Source organism: Paroedura picta, chromosome 8 (genome assembly GCF_049243985.1).
Source record: "Paroedura picta isolate Pp20150507F chromosome 8, Ppicta_v3.0, whole genome shotgun sequence".
In the NCBI taxonomy this organism is placed as follows: Eukaryota; Metazoa; Chordata; class Lepidosauria; order Squamata; family Gekkonidae; genus Paroedura; species Paroedura picta.
In genome coordinates, this window is record NC_135376.1 from 17,683,835 (window position 1) to 17,703,646 (window position 19,812).

The window sequence follows — 19,812 nt, forward strand, 5'->3', positions numbered from 1 at the left end:
TTGCTCACGGGCTTCAGCTGCCTGCAAGCGCCTGGCCAAGTCCGCCATGGCCCGCCGCAGGTCCTCTAGGGATTCCTCAGGTCTTACCGGGCGAAGCGCCTGCCTCAGCTGGGTGTCCCAGGTTGGGGCCAACCCCCCAGACCTCGGCGCGCTCCCCGCCGTGCTTGGGAACCCCATGGCCCGGCGCCTTCCCTTGGCCGCCGCTGCCGAGGGTCTCGGGGTCCCGGACAGCTGCTCCTGGCCCCCCGATTTTCGGAGGAAATCTCCCGGGGACATTAAACCCATGTTCCCGGGGTTCGTGGGGGTCGAGACCGCCTCGTTGCTTGAAAACGCCATCTCTGGATCCGTCCCGATAAGCGCTCGGATGCGATGCCGACCCTGGAGTTCGGTGGGAAGCTCTTACGATGTCGGGAACCCGCTTGCTAACTGAAAAAACAGGGTGCCCCTTGAAGAAAACGTCACGCCAGGCCTGGTGAACGATACAACAGGAACAAGCTTTATTTCAGCAACGTGGAGTCCGCTGGTATGGAGTAAGAGCTTCCACCGAACTCCAGGTGGAAGCTCTCTTTTATACAAAACCCACCTCCTTTGGCTGTATTGCCCCACCCAGTACTTCCGGAGGGAACATGCTGATGCAATCATGACTCATGCACATATGCGAGGTTTTCCGGGGTTCCCGATGGCCCATTTTCCTGGAACAAAGGGCCATCTCCGGGCCCTTGTCAAAAGGTGGAGGGGGACATTGAGGTTCTTTAGCGGCCATTGCCACCTCAACGATCGGGTGGGGCGCCCAGCTGCCGGCTTGCCTGTGATCACCATGCCCTGCCTCCGTGATCGCGGGCGCCTCTGATGGCGGGGTTCGGTCTGGTTCCCAAGCCACCAAGGACCGAACCACGACAGTTAACCACTATACCACACTAGATCTCCCTTCCTCAGAGACAGACTGTATCTGAGGTGTGCTTGCACATGAAAGCTTATCCCTTTGTTGTTCTTAAAGGTTTTTCTGAATCATAGAATCATAGAATCATAGAGTTGGAAGGGGCCATACAGGCCATCTAGTCCAACCCCCTGCTCACGCAGGATTAGCCCTAAGCATCCTAAAGCATCCAAGAAAAGTGTGTATCCAACCTTTGCTTGAAGACTTCCAGTGAGGGGGCGCTCACCACCTCCTTAGGCAGCCTATTCCACTGCTGAACTACTCTGACTGTGAAAAACTTTTTCCTGATATCTAGCCTATATCATTGTACTTGAAGTTTAAACCCATTACTGCGTGTCCTTTCCTCTGCAGCCAGCAGAAACAGCATCCTGCCCTCCTCCAAGTGACAACCTTTCAAATACTTAAAGAGGGCTATCATGTCCCCTCTCAACCTCCTTTTCTCCAGGCTGAACATTCCCAAGTCCCTCAACCTATCTTCATAGGGCTTGGTCCCTTGGCCCCAGATCATCTTCGTCGCTCTCCTCTGTACCCTTTCAATTTTATCGATGTCCTTCTTGAAGTGAGGCCTCCAGAACTGCACACAGTACTCCAGGTGTGGTCTGACCAGTGCCGTATACAATGGGACTATGACATCTTGTGATTTTGATGTGATGCCTCTGTTGATACAGCCCAAAATGGCATTTGCCTTTTTTACCGCTGCATCACACTGCCTGCTCATGTTTAGTTTACAATCCACAAGTACCCCAAGGTCTCGTTCACACACAGTGCTACCTAGAAGCGTATCCCCCATCCAGTAGGCATGCTTTTCATTTTTCTGACCCAGATGCAGAACTTTACACTTATCTTTATTAAATTGCATCTTGTTCTCATTTGCCCATTTTTCCATTGTGTTCAGATCTCGTTGAACTCTGTCTCTATCTTCCGGAGTATTTGCCAGTCCTCCCAATTTGGTGTCATCTGCAAACTTGATGAGTAGTCCCTCCACCCCCTCATCTAGATCATTAATAAATATGTTAAAAAGTACCGGGCCGAGCACCGAGCCCTGAGGTACCCCGCTACTCACCTCTCTCCAGTCTGATGAAACACCATTGACAACAACTCTTTGAGTGCGGTTCTCTAACCAATTCCCTATCCACCTAACTATCTGAAAATCCAGATTGCAGTCCTTCAACTTATCCATCAGAACATCATGGGGAACCTTGTCAAAAGCTTTACTAAAATCCAAGTAAATGACATCAACCGAATTTCCTCGATCCAGCAAACCTGTTACTTGGTCAAAAAAGGAAACTAGGTTGGTCTGTCAGGACCTGTTGGAGACAAATCCATGCTGACTTCCTTGATTCTGAGATCAAACAGTTTGATTCTGAGATCAAACTGTTCTCATAAGAAAAAGGGATTAGTAAGCAACATGGACTAAATTTCCGAATAATAAAAATATCTGAAGAATGCCAATATGAAAGAGACAGACAACATAAAGTGATGGAAAAGAAAAATCTGTGGCACAAAATCCACACAACAGTATAATAATAATTTTTTTTAAAAATCAGGGGGTAATTTGATTCAAGAAAAGGCAGTGCATCTTTTGAACCATTTCTTAGCGCGCAGCAATGAACATTTCTGCCTGGAAATGGAAACCGCAAGTGAAGAAGACCTTTCATGTACTATGGACCACCCATGCTATACACCCAACATTAAGAAGGGATTCACCCAAACCTCCAGTGTGTTGGATGGAAGTAAGTCTTATTGGCATAATCCTTACCCCTCAGAATTGTAGCCAGAATAATATCATACCAACTGGACTAAGCATTAATCCTTTTATTCCCAGTATTCCCAAAGTGCATCCAAACAGTGGGTATGGCAAAAATCACATACTCTGCATAGTATGGTTTATGTAAATAGGGCACCAGGAGGCAGGGTGTCAACCTTGCTAACTACTGAAGGTATTGGCCTGCTAACTACTGAAAACAAGGTATCCAGTGTGGTGTGTCCTGATGTATGGCCAAATTTGAGGCAAGAAGAACACAGCAGACCCAACAGGAACTGGTTTATTAAACAAATCCTATAACAGGGAAGGGAAAAGTTATAAACATGGCAAAGAATTAATACAGGGCAAAACTCAAGGAAAGAGGCCAGCCAGAAAACAACACCACTGCCTGGCTTTAGTTCCTTGTGCACTACCTGATCCCAAACTCATCCCACCAAGGGAGAGGAACAAAGCCCCTCCAAAAGCTGCCTCGCTGTGGCTCAGCTCCAGGGAGTGAACACAGTGCTTGTCTGTTGTTCAGGGCCTTATATTTTCTGTTAGAGCTCTCCCTTCCTTGATAGAAATTGGTGCCTGTTTTCCATCTATTCTTCCCTCAGTCCAATCACAAGCCTCAGAGAATGCCTAGGAAATGTAGGCTTATTGCTAAATTTACACAAGGGTAGGAGGGACCATAGCAGGAGATATGGGGGGGGGGGGAGCTGCAGAAGTGAGGCCTCATTTTTCACCCTTTGGCCTAGGATCATGACAACTGTTATCTGTATCTTTTTTCCTGTTCCCTGTAAACCGCCCTGAGCCTTCAGAGAGGGCGGTATATAAATATAATAATAAAAATAATAAATAAATAAATAAATAAATAAATAAATAAACTGGTTTAGAGATAATTCCTTTACGCTCTTCCAAAGGATATGTGTGCTATCTAGTCCCAGCTTTGATCCTTTTTGTATGGTGGGGGAAGGGAGAGCCTTGGAAGGTCATAAAGGTTGGTTTGGCATTAGGCTTCCCAGGATTTGACGATCATCCTTTGCCCGATTTCACTACTAAAATTGGCCTGAGAATCTGACCTTTAAAACATATCTCATTTGCAATATTCAGTGGAAATATAGTTTCATTCAGTGGTTCCCAACATAATTGCCTCTCTTGAATTCTACCTATTATTGTAAACAACATTTAGGAAAGCTTCACTTTGCTTTTCTCCCCTATGGGGATCCAAAGCCCCTTGCAATATCATTCGTACAGCCCATCCTTCATTTTATCCACATAGCAATAACTCTGAGGCGGGCTAGGCTGAGAAGGGCAGGCCCAAGGTAACCCAGCATGTTTCTATGATATGAACCTGAGTATCATAGTCTGACTTTCTGGACTACTACAGCACACTGGCTGTCAACTTGAAACATAACATCTATTTACCCAAAACCTCTCCTTTCTCCTGTTGATGTAACTAATTTCTTTTAAAAAATTATTTCATCCATGAATACAGGTCCCTGGTATAAGCACCCGTCACATTTGCCCTCCTCCAGACTTCGGCGATCTCTGTTTGCTTTTTTTCCCCCCACTGCGAGAAAGGCAAAATTGGAGGCACTATTCCTGTTAATGGTGTGACATTGCTTCATGCAAGGTCACTGTCTGAATAATATCTCAGTATTCTTAGCTACTGGGTTTCACAAGTTTCCAGACAGGCAATTTCCCCCTTTTTTAAATCTGTCTTTCCAGATAATTTATATTAAACCAATTAAGATTGAGACAAAGACAAGCCTCTTCGGAACAACTTGTATCTGGATTCATATGCAAAACACCCCAAATTATTTAAGGGGCAGTGAAATGTGTGCTGATCCCTATTTTATTACATGGATTGTAAATAACTCCAGATTTTGATCAAGATATGATTTTTGAATCCATCTGAGAAAATTTTTTTAATGTGTAAGGCTATATTTTATCAAGAGGAAACATCTGCTTCATTTCCCCTTATCGGTAAAAGAAACAGGGAGGGGCAGATCACTTACAGGGATATAAAACTACTTTATTCCCAAAATGGTATTGTCTGACTCTTCTTGTCAAACCTGACCAAGATGCAGGATAAAGGTAAAGGTAAAGGTATCCCCTGTGCAAGCACCAAGTCATGTCTGACCCTTGGGGTGACGCCCTCCAGCGTTTTCATGGCAGACTCAATACGGTGTGGTTTGCCAGCGCCTTCCCCAGTCATTACCGTTTTACCCCCCAGCAAGCTGGGTATTCATTTTACCGACCTCGGAAGGATGGAAGGCTGAGTCAACCTTGAGCCGGCTGCTGGGATTGAACTCCCAGCCTCATGGTCAAAGCTTTCAGGCGGCTGCCTTACCACTCTGCGCCACAAGAGGCTCTTAAGATGCAGGATAGAAATATTCTAAATATTCTAAGATGCAGGATAGAAATATTCTAAATAAAATAACCTGCTTGCATATGCTTCGGAGTAAATTCCCAGGAGCTCCTTGCACCAAGCCTGCACCTATGACTTCCATACAGACGACAGATGGCCCACAACCCCCTACTGGTATTCTACCTTCATAATTAACTTGTATTATTATTTACTATTTATGTAAACTTGTTTGTGGAAATTGTGCTTACCCTTTTAGGGATGCCTTGGCTTCTTCTTCCTGCTGTTGAACTCACACATTTAAAGTTACTTGTTTATTCCCTCATTCCAGACACTTCATCATTAGAGCAGAGCTTGCTCCTAGGATCCCTAAGTAAATAGCTTCGGCCACAAACTCCACCTCCCACTGAAGTCAATCATACTGATTGGGAACTAACCAATAAAGGAGGAAGAGTGAGTCAGCTTCTGAGTGATTAACCGTAGGTCTTGTTGAAAGGGAGCTTATTAGGCTTCTTTTTACTTGAAATGTTAATTTAATTTCAGCTGTTAATTTAGCCCTTTGAGGCTTGAATTAAATGGAACTTTAGCTGAATAGCCTCAGCGATTACAGAGGTATGTAACCACTTGTTTTCTTGTAGAGTAACCCCCCCCTTCTTTAAAGAATTTGAGAATTAACATTTTCAATGTAGTTTAAAATTGGGCCCCTTGTTTTGTTTGTAAGCCCTAGCTGTATTTAAACTGTACCTGCAATTTGTTTTGCCCTTCTCTGTTATAAAGACCTGCTTAAACTTTAGTTTTATATGGGAACTCATTGTCCCTAGTATTAGTAGTTTAATCTAGAGTTGTACTAAATTAGTTCTGCAGACCCTAGCCTGCAGGGTTATGGTCAAAATAGTAATGATTGTACAATGGAAAATTCAATATTCAATACCTAATGCTATGTTGTTGCTGTTGATTGATGAAGTTACTGAATTCACATTGTACACGTCTTATTGGTGTTCACATTCCCTGTGAACCACCTTGAGCCACAAGGAAGGGTGGTATAAAAATGTAAGAAAGAAATGAATAGATATTAGAATTTAATATAGCCCTGTGCCCTCAGTTTTAATCCTTTGTTTTATCCTTCACATGCAGAAATAAGAATAGCCAAGAACCTCTGTGCCTGTTTAGAACGAAAATTCACTACATCTGAGTAGTGTGAGTAGCTACAACCCAACTAAAATTAGTAGATCAGAAAATTGGAACAGACCTAGAATTTGAACTAAAACTAGCTATACCTGAGTGGTTTTGAGCAGCTACAACACTGAGAAGTAACTCAATGTTGGGATCTACATGTATTTTTGTTTCCCACCTTACTATTGGAACAGAACTAAAATTAGAAATAAAGTTATCCACACCTGAGTAATTTGAGCAGCTCCAACATTGATAGGTTACCCAGTGTTGGAAACCAAAGTATCTTCTTAGTATCTTAACCCTTTTTACTTAGCCTGTCTTTATAATTATGTATGTGTTCTTGCACATCTCCTAAACTTGCCTGTTTATTCCCTCATTCCAGACGCTTTTTCAATGGATCTGAGACATTTCATCACTGGATAGGTGTGAAGGATAGTAGGAAGTGGGGGGAAAGGAGATATTATGTCAGCTTTCAGTAAGGGGGGAAATGAGGTACACCATGCAAGCCCTTGAGGTTCCCCCATTTGTAAATTCCTGTTCTTCAGGAACATTTAAATTATCAGATGGAATATAGTGCCAAAATTGGTTGAAATAATTAATTAATCCTTAATTGCATATTAGGGATGGTGCCAGAGTTAGGAATTGTTAGTCTTGGTGTATGACATTCTATAGCCTGGCATTTCTGAGCTAATAACAAATGGAAATTAAATCTCTCTGAAGTTCAGATGATCTTGTAGTAGCACAGCATAGATCAGCTAACATGCCTGGGAAATCATGTCCTGCCTCTTTCATAGAGACTTAATGTGCAGAAATGGCCAACTGAAGTAATTCATGGCACAAAGTTAAAAAAAAAGATCACCTGGAAAGTAACGTCCCATTAAATCTTTGTTAAAGGGACAGTGCTTTTTTGCTCCAGGTATTTGGGAACCCTAGCTCCTCACCATTGCCAATATTTCCTGCTTCTGTAACCACTTATTTCGTTAAAGCTAACCTGTTAGCATCAGTTAAGAACAAGGTTGCTTCTGTAGCCTTAGTTAGGCTCAGACTAAGTACTGTGGACAGCAAGGCACATGGTAAATATAGGGCATTTCTGCACTCATTAAATGTAGTTTAATGTTAGCCAAACGAAGTCACTATATTCTGGCCTCTCCATATGATGTCGCCAATATCCAGCATCTGGGCAGTAACTGGCTCACTACATCCTCCATTTTAAAGCGGGAGTTGGAGAATCACATAAAATGGATTCACCAACCTCTTTAGCACTAGCTACTGGAGAGCAACCAGCAGGCAACCAGCAGAGGAAAGGTATGGAGGCTCAAAAGCACTAAAGGCGCCTGCCTTGTCCCGCCCCTACACCTACCTCCCTTTCCCTTGTTCCCAGGAACAGGAATGTCTTTTTTTAAAAAAGGTTACCTTCCTGGAGCAACAAATACGCGGACAAGCATGCTGGCGATTCCAAAAAAAAAGTTTTTTTTTTCAAAGTTGTAACACAAAGTGTGTCTCTCTAAAGTTTTCTCCCCCCCAATTAAAAAATTAGGAACAATATTAATTTTTAAAAGTGTCAAAGGACTCATGATCCCATAAGGGGTGGCATTCAAAAAGCACCAAGCATCTATGATTCTATGCATAGTCATTTCAATGGAAAAGTGCGATTAAAAAAAATTAGCAGGCATCGCGGGACCTTTAAAATATGGATAAAGGGGATTGGTTGCCGGGATTGATTGACAGGCAGAAGTGTGACGTATATAAGATGCGTTGCTCTCTTCTGCCATTTCCAGCTACAGATGTGGATAGTGAGATGCGTGAAAAGTGACAGACAACAGCAGAAAAGGTGAGGAGGGGCTGGGAAGTGCGATAAATTCAGTGCTTTGTCATTCAACTGGTGTAACGCTATTTTTACTGATGTATAGAAACTGCCATAGTTTTCCAGGCTCAACATGCTTTTTCAGAACCCTGAAAAACTACAATTCTAAGGATATTGCTGCCTGGGAATTTACTCCTAAGCATAGGCAAACAGGATATTTTATTTAGAATATTTCTCTCCTGTATCTTGGTCAAGTTTGACAAGAACAGTCAGACAATACCATTTGGGAATAAAGTAGTTTTATATCCAACTGAATATTGTGGATACAGTTGTATTTTTTTTAAGGCTATATGTCACAGTTGGTTTCACTAAATTCCATTTCTGTTGCTATCTCTGTTGATTGTTTTGTTTGTGGGATTCTTGTCAAAGAAAAATTGCAGGGGTGGGATTGAGAGTGCTGTGGACATTATTTGATTTTTGTTTTACAAGAGAGGAAGCAAAGTCTTACTGGGGATATTCAGACTGAAACTAATAAACCTGAGAAGTCCTTCCTTAAAAAGATGGCATTTTGTTAAGTTAACATCAGAAAGGTTGAGAGGAAATAATAGTTGGCAATGCTTAATTCATACCCCAGGTTCCCCCACCCCAAAAAGGAAGGAAGACCATACGACCAGGCTATCTATTGCCGCTCGTGGGTTACTGGCACTTGGAGCCCCCCCCCCCATTGGCACACAGGAGGCAGCCTCAGTGGTTTGTGAGGGTTGAAGATTGTGCCACCAGGGGGCTGTGTGTGTGTATGTGATTGGTGTGTGTGTGTGACTGACAAACCGGCCAGTCCTAGAGGAGATCAGCCCTGCCTGCTCCTTAGAAGGCCAGATCCTGAAGATGAAGCTCAGATACTTTGGCCACCTCATGAGAAGGAAGGACTCCCTGGAGAAGAGCCTAATGCTGGGAGCGATCGAGGGCAAAAGAAGAAGGGGACGACAGAGAATGAGGTGGCTGGATGGAGTCACTGAAGCAGTAGGTGCAAACTTAAATGGACTCCGGGGAGTGGTAGAGGACAGGAAGGCCTGGAGGATCATTGTCCATGGGGTCGCGATGGGTCAGACACGACTTCGCACCTAACAACAATAAATATATATGTGTGTATGTGTGTATGTGTGTATGTGTATATGTGTATATTTGTGTATATATATATTTGTGTATATATATATATACACAGGAGAGAGAGAGGTTTTATTTGTAACCTGCTGTGAGATGGCTTGCTAGGAACAGCAGGATATAAATTGAAATAATAATAATAATAATAATAATAATAATAAGATTAATAATAATAATAATAATAATAATAATAATAATAATAATAATAATAATAATAATAATAATAATAATGACTCACCCGAATATTCATATTAAGCTGATTGCTATCCTAAACAGAGTCACACCCTTCTAAGCCCATTCTCTTCAAGAGATATAAAAAGCTTTCACTCTTTTTAAGATTGCTTTATAAGGGATCAATAAGTAGGTCTACTTGGAAGTAAATCCACTGTTTTATAGCTCTTACTGCCAGGTAAACATGCACAGAATTCTGGGCTACGGAAGGTTCTCCATGGTAGTCTCATGCCCTCTGATGCATGATGCAATTGACTCAGTACAGTTCTTATTTTTATTATGATACTGCCATTTTTGAAAGGGAAAAATATATGAATTCAATTTAAGTTAATTAGAACAAATGAAGTTGTCCAGTTAAGCTGTTAGGTGTTTCAGAATGTATACATTACAGTGTGTGTATACTGGCAACACAAATTTCAAGCCTTGATTATCTCTAATTAGCACAACATCTTATAGGGTTGCCAATTATAGGACACAAACCCAATACAATCATTTCAAAATGCTTTGGAAAGGAATAATCATCATCATTACAATGCTGGTTTAATTCTACCATACAAAACATCTAGCCAAGCGATGGTATTTTTAGTCAGACATCTATAATTTGAAATTCAGGTTATTTTATTTAAGGTGCTTCTTTAAACTCTTCTATTTGTTACACATTTTCACATGAAAATTATCCCAGTCTAAACATATAATTAGATTAGAGTTCAAATATTTTAGGTTTGGGTAGCCTATGGATTTTAAAAAGGGTTTCCACCACTCATGGTATATTATATTAATATATATTAATAAACCATTTTGCATGCTCAGATACTGCAAGATGTTTTAAAAATTAACCACATTTGTTTATCATACCGAGCATGCCCAGTCTTATAACCTTAGGGTTAGAATAATAGAATCCTAGAATCATACAGTTGGGAGGGCCCTCCTGGGTCATCTAGTCCAACCTCCTGCACTATGCAGGACACTCACATCCCAATTGCTCATCCACTGTAACCTCCCACCCCTTTGAGCCCTCACAGAATCAGCCTCTCCGTCAGATGGCTATCCAGCCTCTGTTTAAAAATTTCCAAGGATGGAGAACCCACCACCTCCCAAGGAAGCCTGTTCCACTGAGGAACCGCTCTAACTGTTGCATTCTCTGTGGTTTTTATTAGCCCTCGTGGCAACAAACTGAATAGCCCTGCAGTTTCGTAAACCCACTTGGCTAACAATGGGTTAGTTCTGAACAGGCCAACCCTAAAACTATTTATTCAAAGTCATTCCTTCCAGATTTCAAGGAGAATTACTTTCATGTAAATAGGTATAGTTTTGCTGCATTACAGTTATAGCCCACTTTCTTTGAAGTCTCGGGGACCTTTGATTTTGAAGGGAGAGAAACATCCTTAATGATGCATAAGCCAATTACCATCTCCAGTCCTTCATCTAGAGACAATCCCAGCCAATGTGAGGATTTTGGTCAGGCCCCAAATCAGCATTATCAGATTTAGAACTTTATCTGTCCTTTGAAGTCAGAGCAATCATTTGGCACCGGATTAAATGTCAAATGGCTCGAGTAATGTTGCACAACAATTCTGGAAATTATTAAAGAAGAATATTGCATCTCCCGCATCTATACACTGTATCTTTGAACGTAATTGATGTAGTCAGATGTATGAGAGGTTGTTTCAGAAGCATGTTTTCTTAAATGTGGAAAATGGAATTTGAATGAATTGATGTAAATATATGTGCGGGCACCTTTGAACAACTTGAATCCGGCTCTCCTGATGAAGCAGGACTATTTTAAATTATGAATCGCCTGTTTTTTTTTTCTGTGAAGTTCAAAATAGCCGGCTTTTGGCAAGCTGTCTGTCGTCTCCAGCCTTATTTGATTTGCCTTGGCAATCTTCAGATATTGCAATCAAACAAAATTAAAACCGTGTTGTGCAGAATGCCAAACGGAATGCCTTCTGATGACAAGCTTAAAGATGCGCAGAAAGATCAAGAGTTGTTCCAATTAAGGTGACCGTTTTGAACGACTGCAGCTTTTCAAATTAATTGGGGAAAACAACCAGATTTTCCCTGCCAGTCACAGTGTTTGCTTTTGTGGCAGGTGATACTTCTGCATCATGGCAAGTGTTTTCTGTTTTTTTTTAAGGCAATTAGAAATGGTACATCAGATATACTGTGATGGGTCAGACTCAGAACTCACAGATCTGTTCCATTAATGTTGGTGCTTTCCTCAGGCTGGAGGAAAGCTCCACAGATAAATAGGATCCAACCTAAATCCTCACAGTGAGAGTAGTAGCCATCTCAGTCATATTATGATCATCCATGGTATATTTAGATTAGTTTAGATTCTGGATTTGGAAATCTTAGGGAACTCTTTAGATCAGGGGTAGTCAACCTGTGGACCTCCAGATGTTCATGGACTACAATACCCATGAGGGAAACTAAAGGGAAACTGTAGTCCATGGACATCTGGAGGTCCACAGGTTGACTACCTCTGCTTTAGATGACAAATGTATCCTTCAAGTATGAAACCATAGCCTGCTTTTATGTTTTTTGTGGGGGGGGGGGGTCTGCTAATCCGGGAGTTTGGGTCCTGGATTTTTGTTCCAAAACTCATGATGTTACCTGTACTAATTTCCAATACTGCTGTGTACCTGTCTAATTTTCTCCCTTGGGTAGGACAACTACCATCAGAAAGCCAAGAGACAATGTAGTGTTTAGAATCCTGCAGGCTTTCAGTTGGGGGAGAGCCCTTCTGTGCTGTATCTCCCTAAGAAAGCATATGGGAGAATGACACTATTTTATGAAGTTATAAAAGCCCACCTGAGATCAGCAGACAACTGCTGCGTTTGTCTCCAACGTTTTGGTTGTTGTTGTTGTTTTCATGCTGAGCAACCAAGGGGCAGAGATTGTTAATAAACTTGGAAGAAGAAAAAATCAAGACACCAAGACACTAGAATTAAAGAGGGGCACCTTACAGGCCAAGCAGCAGGCAGACATCCCCTGACTCAACCACAGCGAGTGATGCTAATCCCCAGGTGAGATCTGGAGACCTTCTGGAATCATCTCCAGATTAAAGAGATCAAAACTCCTGGAGACAATGTTTGCTTTGGAGGATGGGCTCCACTGCATTATACTCCACTGAGGTTCCACCCCACCTCAATTCCCATGCATTCCTGGTTTGACCCCCAAAGTCTCCAGGTATTTCCCACCCCAAAGATGGCAGCCAAACTACAGCACATGGCTTCATAGATATATTGGTTTAGATTGTTTTCCTGAAGTGCTCCAACAATTTCACAAACATCTATTCAGTAAAATGAATACTACAGTCTTGCAAAGCAGGCAAGTATTATTCCTCTGCAGAACAGAGGATGAGGGACACTGTCTGGCCTAATAGCATCCACTAAGTTCATGGCTCACTGAGATTTGAATCGGAAACTTTCTAACTCTTACTTTTAATCCCTATAATAAGAAAAGCTTCTTTCCCTGGTTTTCTTTCTCTGTGTTTTTTTCTTCTTCTTCTACATATCAGAAGTGCCCTGCAGGATCCTATCAGTGGTTCATGTACTAGAGCAGGAGTAGCTAGATTGTGGCTCTCTAGATGTCCATGAACATGTTCTGTCAGGGGCTCACGGGATATCTGGAAAGCCACGGTGTGGCCACCCTTCTATTTGAGTGTCCTGTTTCACAAAGCAGCTGCCTAGGGGGGCTAACAAACAGGACATAAAGACCAAGGCCTTCATCTGATGTTGCCTCTTAGCTAGAAGGACCATGTCTTCCACCATGGGGGGAGCACCCCATCCCACCCCTGACTCTAGGGCAGCCTTTCTCAACTTTTTTACCATTAAGAAACCCCTGAAACATTCTTCAGGCTTCAAGAAACCCCAGAAAAGGCAAGATCATGAAAAGTATGGTTGGGAAGCATAGCTGTATACATGCCCACCCAGGGACCCTCCTCTTTCCACCCCCTCATTGGCCACTTTGGGAGGGGGGGGTTGACATGGCCATATATGTTTATATTATCTGATAAATGTTTAATAGATTTTTAAAAAAATATATAAGAAATTAATACTACCCATTTGGAAAACCCTTCCAGAGCAGTCAAGAAACCTCAGGGTTTCATGAAGCCCTGGTTGAGAAAGCCTGCTCCAGGGCGATGTTGCAGCCATGTCACAATGTCACACAATCAGAAGCAATGTCATCTCCACCATACCATTTGAGGAAATGGCTAGAATACAGAGGCAGTGCTGTGCAACACAGATCCCAGCTTCAAAAGTTCCCCAGGGTTGCCTTGACCTAGCACTAGTATTCAGAAGTTTTCTTTAGTCACTATGACCGTTTACGCACTGGGAACTTCACTGCCCCAGCTACCGTGCAGGAGCATGAATCTGGGGCGGATGAGTCACATGCTCCCCTGTGTGGGTGCAGGAACAGGTGGAGCAACCTGCCATGACTAAAACTCCAGCCTGCAGCTCAGCATGAAACCTCCAGCGCATAAACGGTCTATGACTAGTATCCACTGTTGATAAAGCCATCATGTCCACTGGTGGTGAATTCCAGCAGTTCCTTATTTGTTGACGATCTCGAGCCTATTTCCCATCAACTTGCTTGGATGTCCTTGAGTTCAAGCAATATATATTCCAAGTTTTAGTGTCCTCCTTCAGTGGTCAAAAGGAAAATTAAGGAACACTATGGGCACAATAATTCATCTTCCTGAGCTTTTAGCCCCAATTTCAATTTCAGGATTGAGAGTCTGCTCCTCTGGAAGCTTCCCTTGGTCTTGGTCCTTATACCAGTACTGATGCAGCTCTTCGTGTTGCTGCTCCATAAGTCCCCATTTTATTTTTTTCAAAAGGGTAATGGATGAAGCTGGGAGAGAAGATAAGACAGAAAGTATTGCCAGTTCTTTGTGAGTCATCCTAAGAGATACCAGAAATATCTGGGCTCCCAGGGCTTTGCTAGAACATTTGGATTTCCCTTTCTATTTAACCACAAAGTTAGATCATGAGCCCACCAAATTTTCAGCAAGTACTTGTATATATAGTGCATGTATGATAAAATTGTTCAGGACTCTCATCCTTTCTTTCCTAAGGGAAGATGTGATTTAAAAAAAAAATGCCCCACACAATCAATGTAGCAACATCAACTGGCAGTAACATTTATTGAATAAATGCTGTACAGTGTAAATGTACTCTTGAAAAAATTCGATAGCAGTCCAGTTGCTAAAGCACACACATCTGCCTCTGATAAAATAAAAAATAATCCAAATAAAACAAATAAATAGATAAATAAATAGAATGCTCTAATTCTTGACTTGATTTTGTTAAGTCCAGCGCATTCCACCGCTGGCTCATAAATGTCTTGGAAAATTCACACAATTATTGGTGTCTGAATTTAAATCCCATTATTCGTTTTCTGAGCTGGAATACTAATGTCAAGAAATCCCTGGACTGTGCTTAAGTGTATTTCATGCCATTAAACACTAGTCCTGATTTTATCTGACATTTAATTCTGTGCGGACACTAAGAGCTCCATAACTCACTTGGTAAGTGCAACGGTAAATATCTAAAGAGAGAAGTTTGCAGTGATTCATTGGAAAGAGATATCGTATGACTCCAAAGATGGAGGCAAATTGCTTAAATACTGGGATCAATGACTAAATCTGTTTGATGACAATGTTCTGCTGGAGAGATTTGCCTTTTCAAATCTATTAGCCTAGTAGGCACCTACAACATTTCCCTACTCTATGGCAGTGGTGGCCAACCAGTGGTTCTCTAGATCAGTGGTCCCCAACCTTTTTATCACTGGGGAGCACCTTTTACTGAGGCCCGGTGGGAGGGGGTAGTTCTCTACTCTCAACCACTGCCCTAACGCTCTCTGATCGCTATGGTAATGTTTAAATATCCCTTCAAAATAAGATACAAACATGCCACAACAATGAACATAAGGAATATTTTATTTTCATGGAAATTTTAAATCATGACAATGACAAATCAATGGGAACCCTGAGCTTGTTTCTCTGCATTGAGATAGTCCCATCTGGGAGTGATGGGAGACAATGACACCCAAATTGTATTATAAAGGGCCGGGGGGGGGGAGAAGGCATCCTTCGGGGCCCACCTCCAATAAGTCGAAGGACCACATGTGGTCCGCGGCCCACAGGTTGGGGATCGCTACTCTAGATGTCATGGACTACAATTTTTCTGAGCCCCTTCCAGCAGCCCCTAAAACTACTACCACAGTAACCTATCAAATTATTATCCTGGAGGTCAGGATCAGTTTACTGCTCATTGACTGTATGAACCTGAGTCTCTTTAGAAGCTCCTAATGAACTTCTTATTGAGAGCAAACAGGGCTTTTCCCATGACTTTCCATACAATTGGGGGGGATAGTGCAGGCCTGGCTTGCAGTCCTTCAACGACCTCCTTTCTTAGAGCCCAAGAGTGCCTGTCTGGTGATTGATCAGACAATCAATTTCATGTCTCTTGTAGGACAAAATTGTGATAGCAAGAAGGAAGCTGAGCCATGTACAACCTTCAGGTTGGTATTTCTCACCCACAGAGTATACAGGAATGTTTGTGACATTTATTACTCTGGTTTTGCATAGAGATGGGTGAATGAGGCAGAAATATTTACAAGGCGAGAGGATTCTTTCCATGGCTCATTTCATATTCATTCACTGTTTGTTTGTTTGCTTCTTTCCTGAATGATGTAGTCACCCAGGTATAACAGCAAAGGAGGAGCAGATAAAATCTGCATTGAATCATCTGTAAGTGTCTTGCATGTAGATTTAGGCTCAAATGTTGCATTGCTATAATTGTATCAGTTTTTAAATAAAATTATGCTGACTGAGCAATTTTCACTGCCATTGTATTTCGAAAGATGGTGAAATTAGATACATACTACCTGGGGGGGGGGGAGTACTAAAATAAAGCACTAGCAAAAATCTATTCAATCACAAAATTGTCCCACCCCCTTGGAATGAAAGCTTAAGACAGATGATATGGGGAGGGGGGAGGGAGCCAGGCAGGGCTCCTCCCCAACCAAATTCTCTGCCTGGGGACTGCCTCCACAAAAACAAAACAGCAAGAAAAAGTCAGAGGTGACTGAGGGACAGACAGCATTGGTTCTGCAGGGCTCTCCCTGTCCATCCATGCCAGAGGCCTCTGAGGGAGCCTGGTGACTCCCCCCACCTCCATAAACTCCGAGCGAATCGTCAATTCCTTTTGGTAACTCCAATCCAAATCAAATATATAGGAGTTGTCCAGGCTATTCCAAATCAGTAATGGATCTTTTTATTTCTTCTTTTTATAATGATTCAAAATCATCCAAAAGCAAAACAGAAATAAATCACAGCCAAAACTGGTTCCTAAGTAAACGATATCCCGTTTCCCCAAACTTCCACAGTGATTGTGATCCTTCATAATTTTTTAAAAATATTTTCAATGCTCCATATTAATTATCACATGGGCTCTCAGCTTATCATACTTTTGGGTCCTAATTAGCTAGACCAGCTAATTAGACCCCCACCTCCAGCTATTCTCCCTCATGCCATGGGGAAGTCTTGGGTTGACAAGAGAAAATCTTTGGTGGGATCATTGCATGTGGGTGATAGGCAGCCCACAGTTGCTGTTACTTCAAGAAGGTAGATGGTGGAGGGAGAGGGAGCGGCAGCTCACCTCACTTGAAACATCCTGCTCCAACTCTTACATGCTTCATGGCCTTCCCCCCCCCCCCCCGAGGAGGCACCAAAGATGGCAACTGCCTCCGGATAGCTTTTCTCCCCTAATGGGGACACAAAAACAGCAGCTGCCTACTGGAGCTGAAGTAATTCTGGAATCCTTCCAAAGTGTGTGAGAGTTCTCCCCCCACTCTCAGGTGTAAAGGGGGGAAGAAGCAAATAGTTATAAACCATTTATCTAGGTTCATAAGCCATTTAATGTCATGTAGATACAGATGGCTCTGGCCAGAGAAGGACAGCGGGCAACCAAAGTCACACCTAAGCTACAGAGCTCCTGGAGGCCAAAATGAAGAGTGAACCTAGATGATAAAGAAGAAAAGAAGAATTCTGAAGAGGCTTCTTAAACCAGCAGAAACAGTGGTACAACACTGTTGTTTTTGTGATTTATAGTGCTGTCCTAAGTAGAGTTGCGCCCTTTTGAGTCCACTAATGTTAACCAATTTTTGAAGAGTGTAACTCTTCTAAGGACTACACTGATAGAAGCTGAAATCTAACAGTTCTTATTTTCAGAATCAGAATGAGAAGGCTTGTTTCACAAAAGTACAGCCGTAGACAACAACACATCAACAGGGTAATGCATGCAGTGAACAGATATGTCCTAAGCATAGTGGTATAGTTTGCATTCCTTTTCCTCTATATAGCGGTTTTCTGAACTATTCTATTATAGTATAGCCCAGAAAAGTCCCTCTAAACCAGTGATCCCCAGGCTGGAGACGGGGGGGGGGGGGAGAGGGAGGCGTGGGCACAAACGCAAAGGGGGTGGTGGTGTGGGCACAAACATGCAGGTGTGGCAGCTCCGCGCATGTGTGTTTGCACCCATCGGCGAGTGTTGCGGGGAGGTGCACCCACTGGTGCACCAGCACCCGTGCCTCCCTCCCTCCCTCCCTCCCACTATGGCTTGGTACCAAGGGCCTCACGACCCAGTACAGCCCGGGGGTTGGGGAACACAGCTCTAAACAATTCTGTTTTACATAGTTTGAGGAATGACACTCATGGGAATCCTCCTGATCCATGTGTCCAAGATGGATTTTTTTTTTTTGTTTAAGTGGATGATGGGGCTGCTATGTCATATAATCTCTGTTCGGTCTTTCAGTCCATTGAATCATTAGCCAAAGCTTTCAAGACAACCATGAGACGAATGGAAAAGAATGCTATTGCATTGTGGAAACAGCCCAGGAATGGACACTTCTTTAAAATATTTATTAACTAAAGGAACTCTCCACAAAATCAAACCACAGAGAGATTTAAAGAAAAAAAAAACACTTCCCTATCTGTATGCTCAGATTGATTTGGGGCTTAGAGCTTCCTTGATCGCAGCACAGGATTGCAGAACAACTCAAACGGGGCAATTTAGATACTACCCACTTTTTAAGTTATATGAAGAAACAGGAGGAAAACTTGAGTTTTGAGTTTTGAAAAATGGATGTAGGTCTTGAAAAACATCACCTTGAAACAAATCTTGTTGAGTTCAAAAAGAAAAAGAAATTCTCTAACTTTTACAATGGTATCTTACACCTCAATAAAGTAGCCAAATATAGAATTCCTTGCGTTAAAGCCAGGGAACAGTTTGCCCCAACTCACTTAGATTCAAAGAAGGCATGAAGATCTCCTTGGGGGAGGAGGCTCCTCAAATTGACTGTTGGGGGTGCCTTTCTTTCCCTGCTTTGCAATGTCATGGAGGTTTGTTAGACAGACCTAGTCATTGACTGTCTAGGCCATAACTAATTCCGCAGGGTTGTGACAGCTGGTCATGATAGGTAGGGTTGATTGGCTAGCACCTGAGCCGTCTGTAGTGGTGGCAGCAGTTTTCAGGACAGTGCATCACTGAAACAACCTTTGGGAAGGAGTGGCCCTTGATGCTGAGCAACATCTTTCCAAACCTGGTATGAGATGTGGGAGGTGGGACTAGGCACCTCTCTGCACACTATGTGCAGGCAATTGTAAACAAAGATGACAGGAGGATACTTAAAGAATTGGTAATTTCTTCATGCCTTGAGTTACTTTCAGCTGAGATGCTTATTGCTGCATACTGGGTTTGGGGAAGAACCACTTTCTATAAATTATTGGTAGAACTGTATCTGGAACATAACCTTATTAACGGTACCTAAACTAATCCATAGCATTTCTATTAATAAACTTCTCCCCAAGCGATAACTTAATCCCAGTTGTAAAATGGCTTTTGATGCCTATGTCTCGAGTGCTGAGAAAAGATCTTTTTGATACACGAAGTTTGAGATCTACTAATCAACTTGTTCAAAATCAGTGTCCTAGGCATGCCACATTGGTCTAGTCTGAAAGATAAAAGACCAATCATATACACTTTGTAGTCAGATGTAGGGAAGTTATAACGGGACGCCGTTCCCCCAGACTTAATTAAAATAAAACTTGCTGGTGGAAAAACCGTTGCAGAAGAAAAGAAATCTTTCCATCAGCTTGGGTGTACAAAGAAGTAATTTGCTTTCTGACGGGACCAGTAGCATATTGGAGGCAATCAAATGCAACCATTTCAAAGAGACTATTAACAGACTTACACTTGAAAGAGGATGGAGAAATAACTTTTTTTTAATTTACTTTCCCCTTCTAAGATGTAAGCGTAAGGCAAATGTCGAATAGGACTACCATGTCACTTCTGCTAGGAAGAAGTAGTCAGGATGGGAGC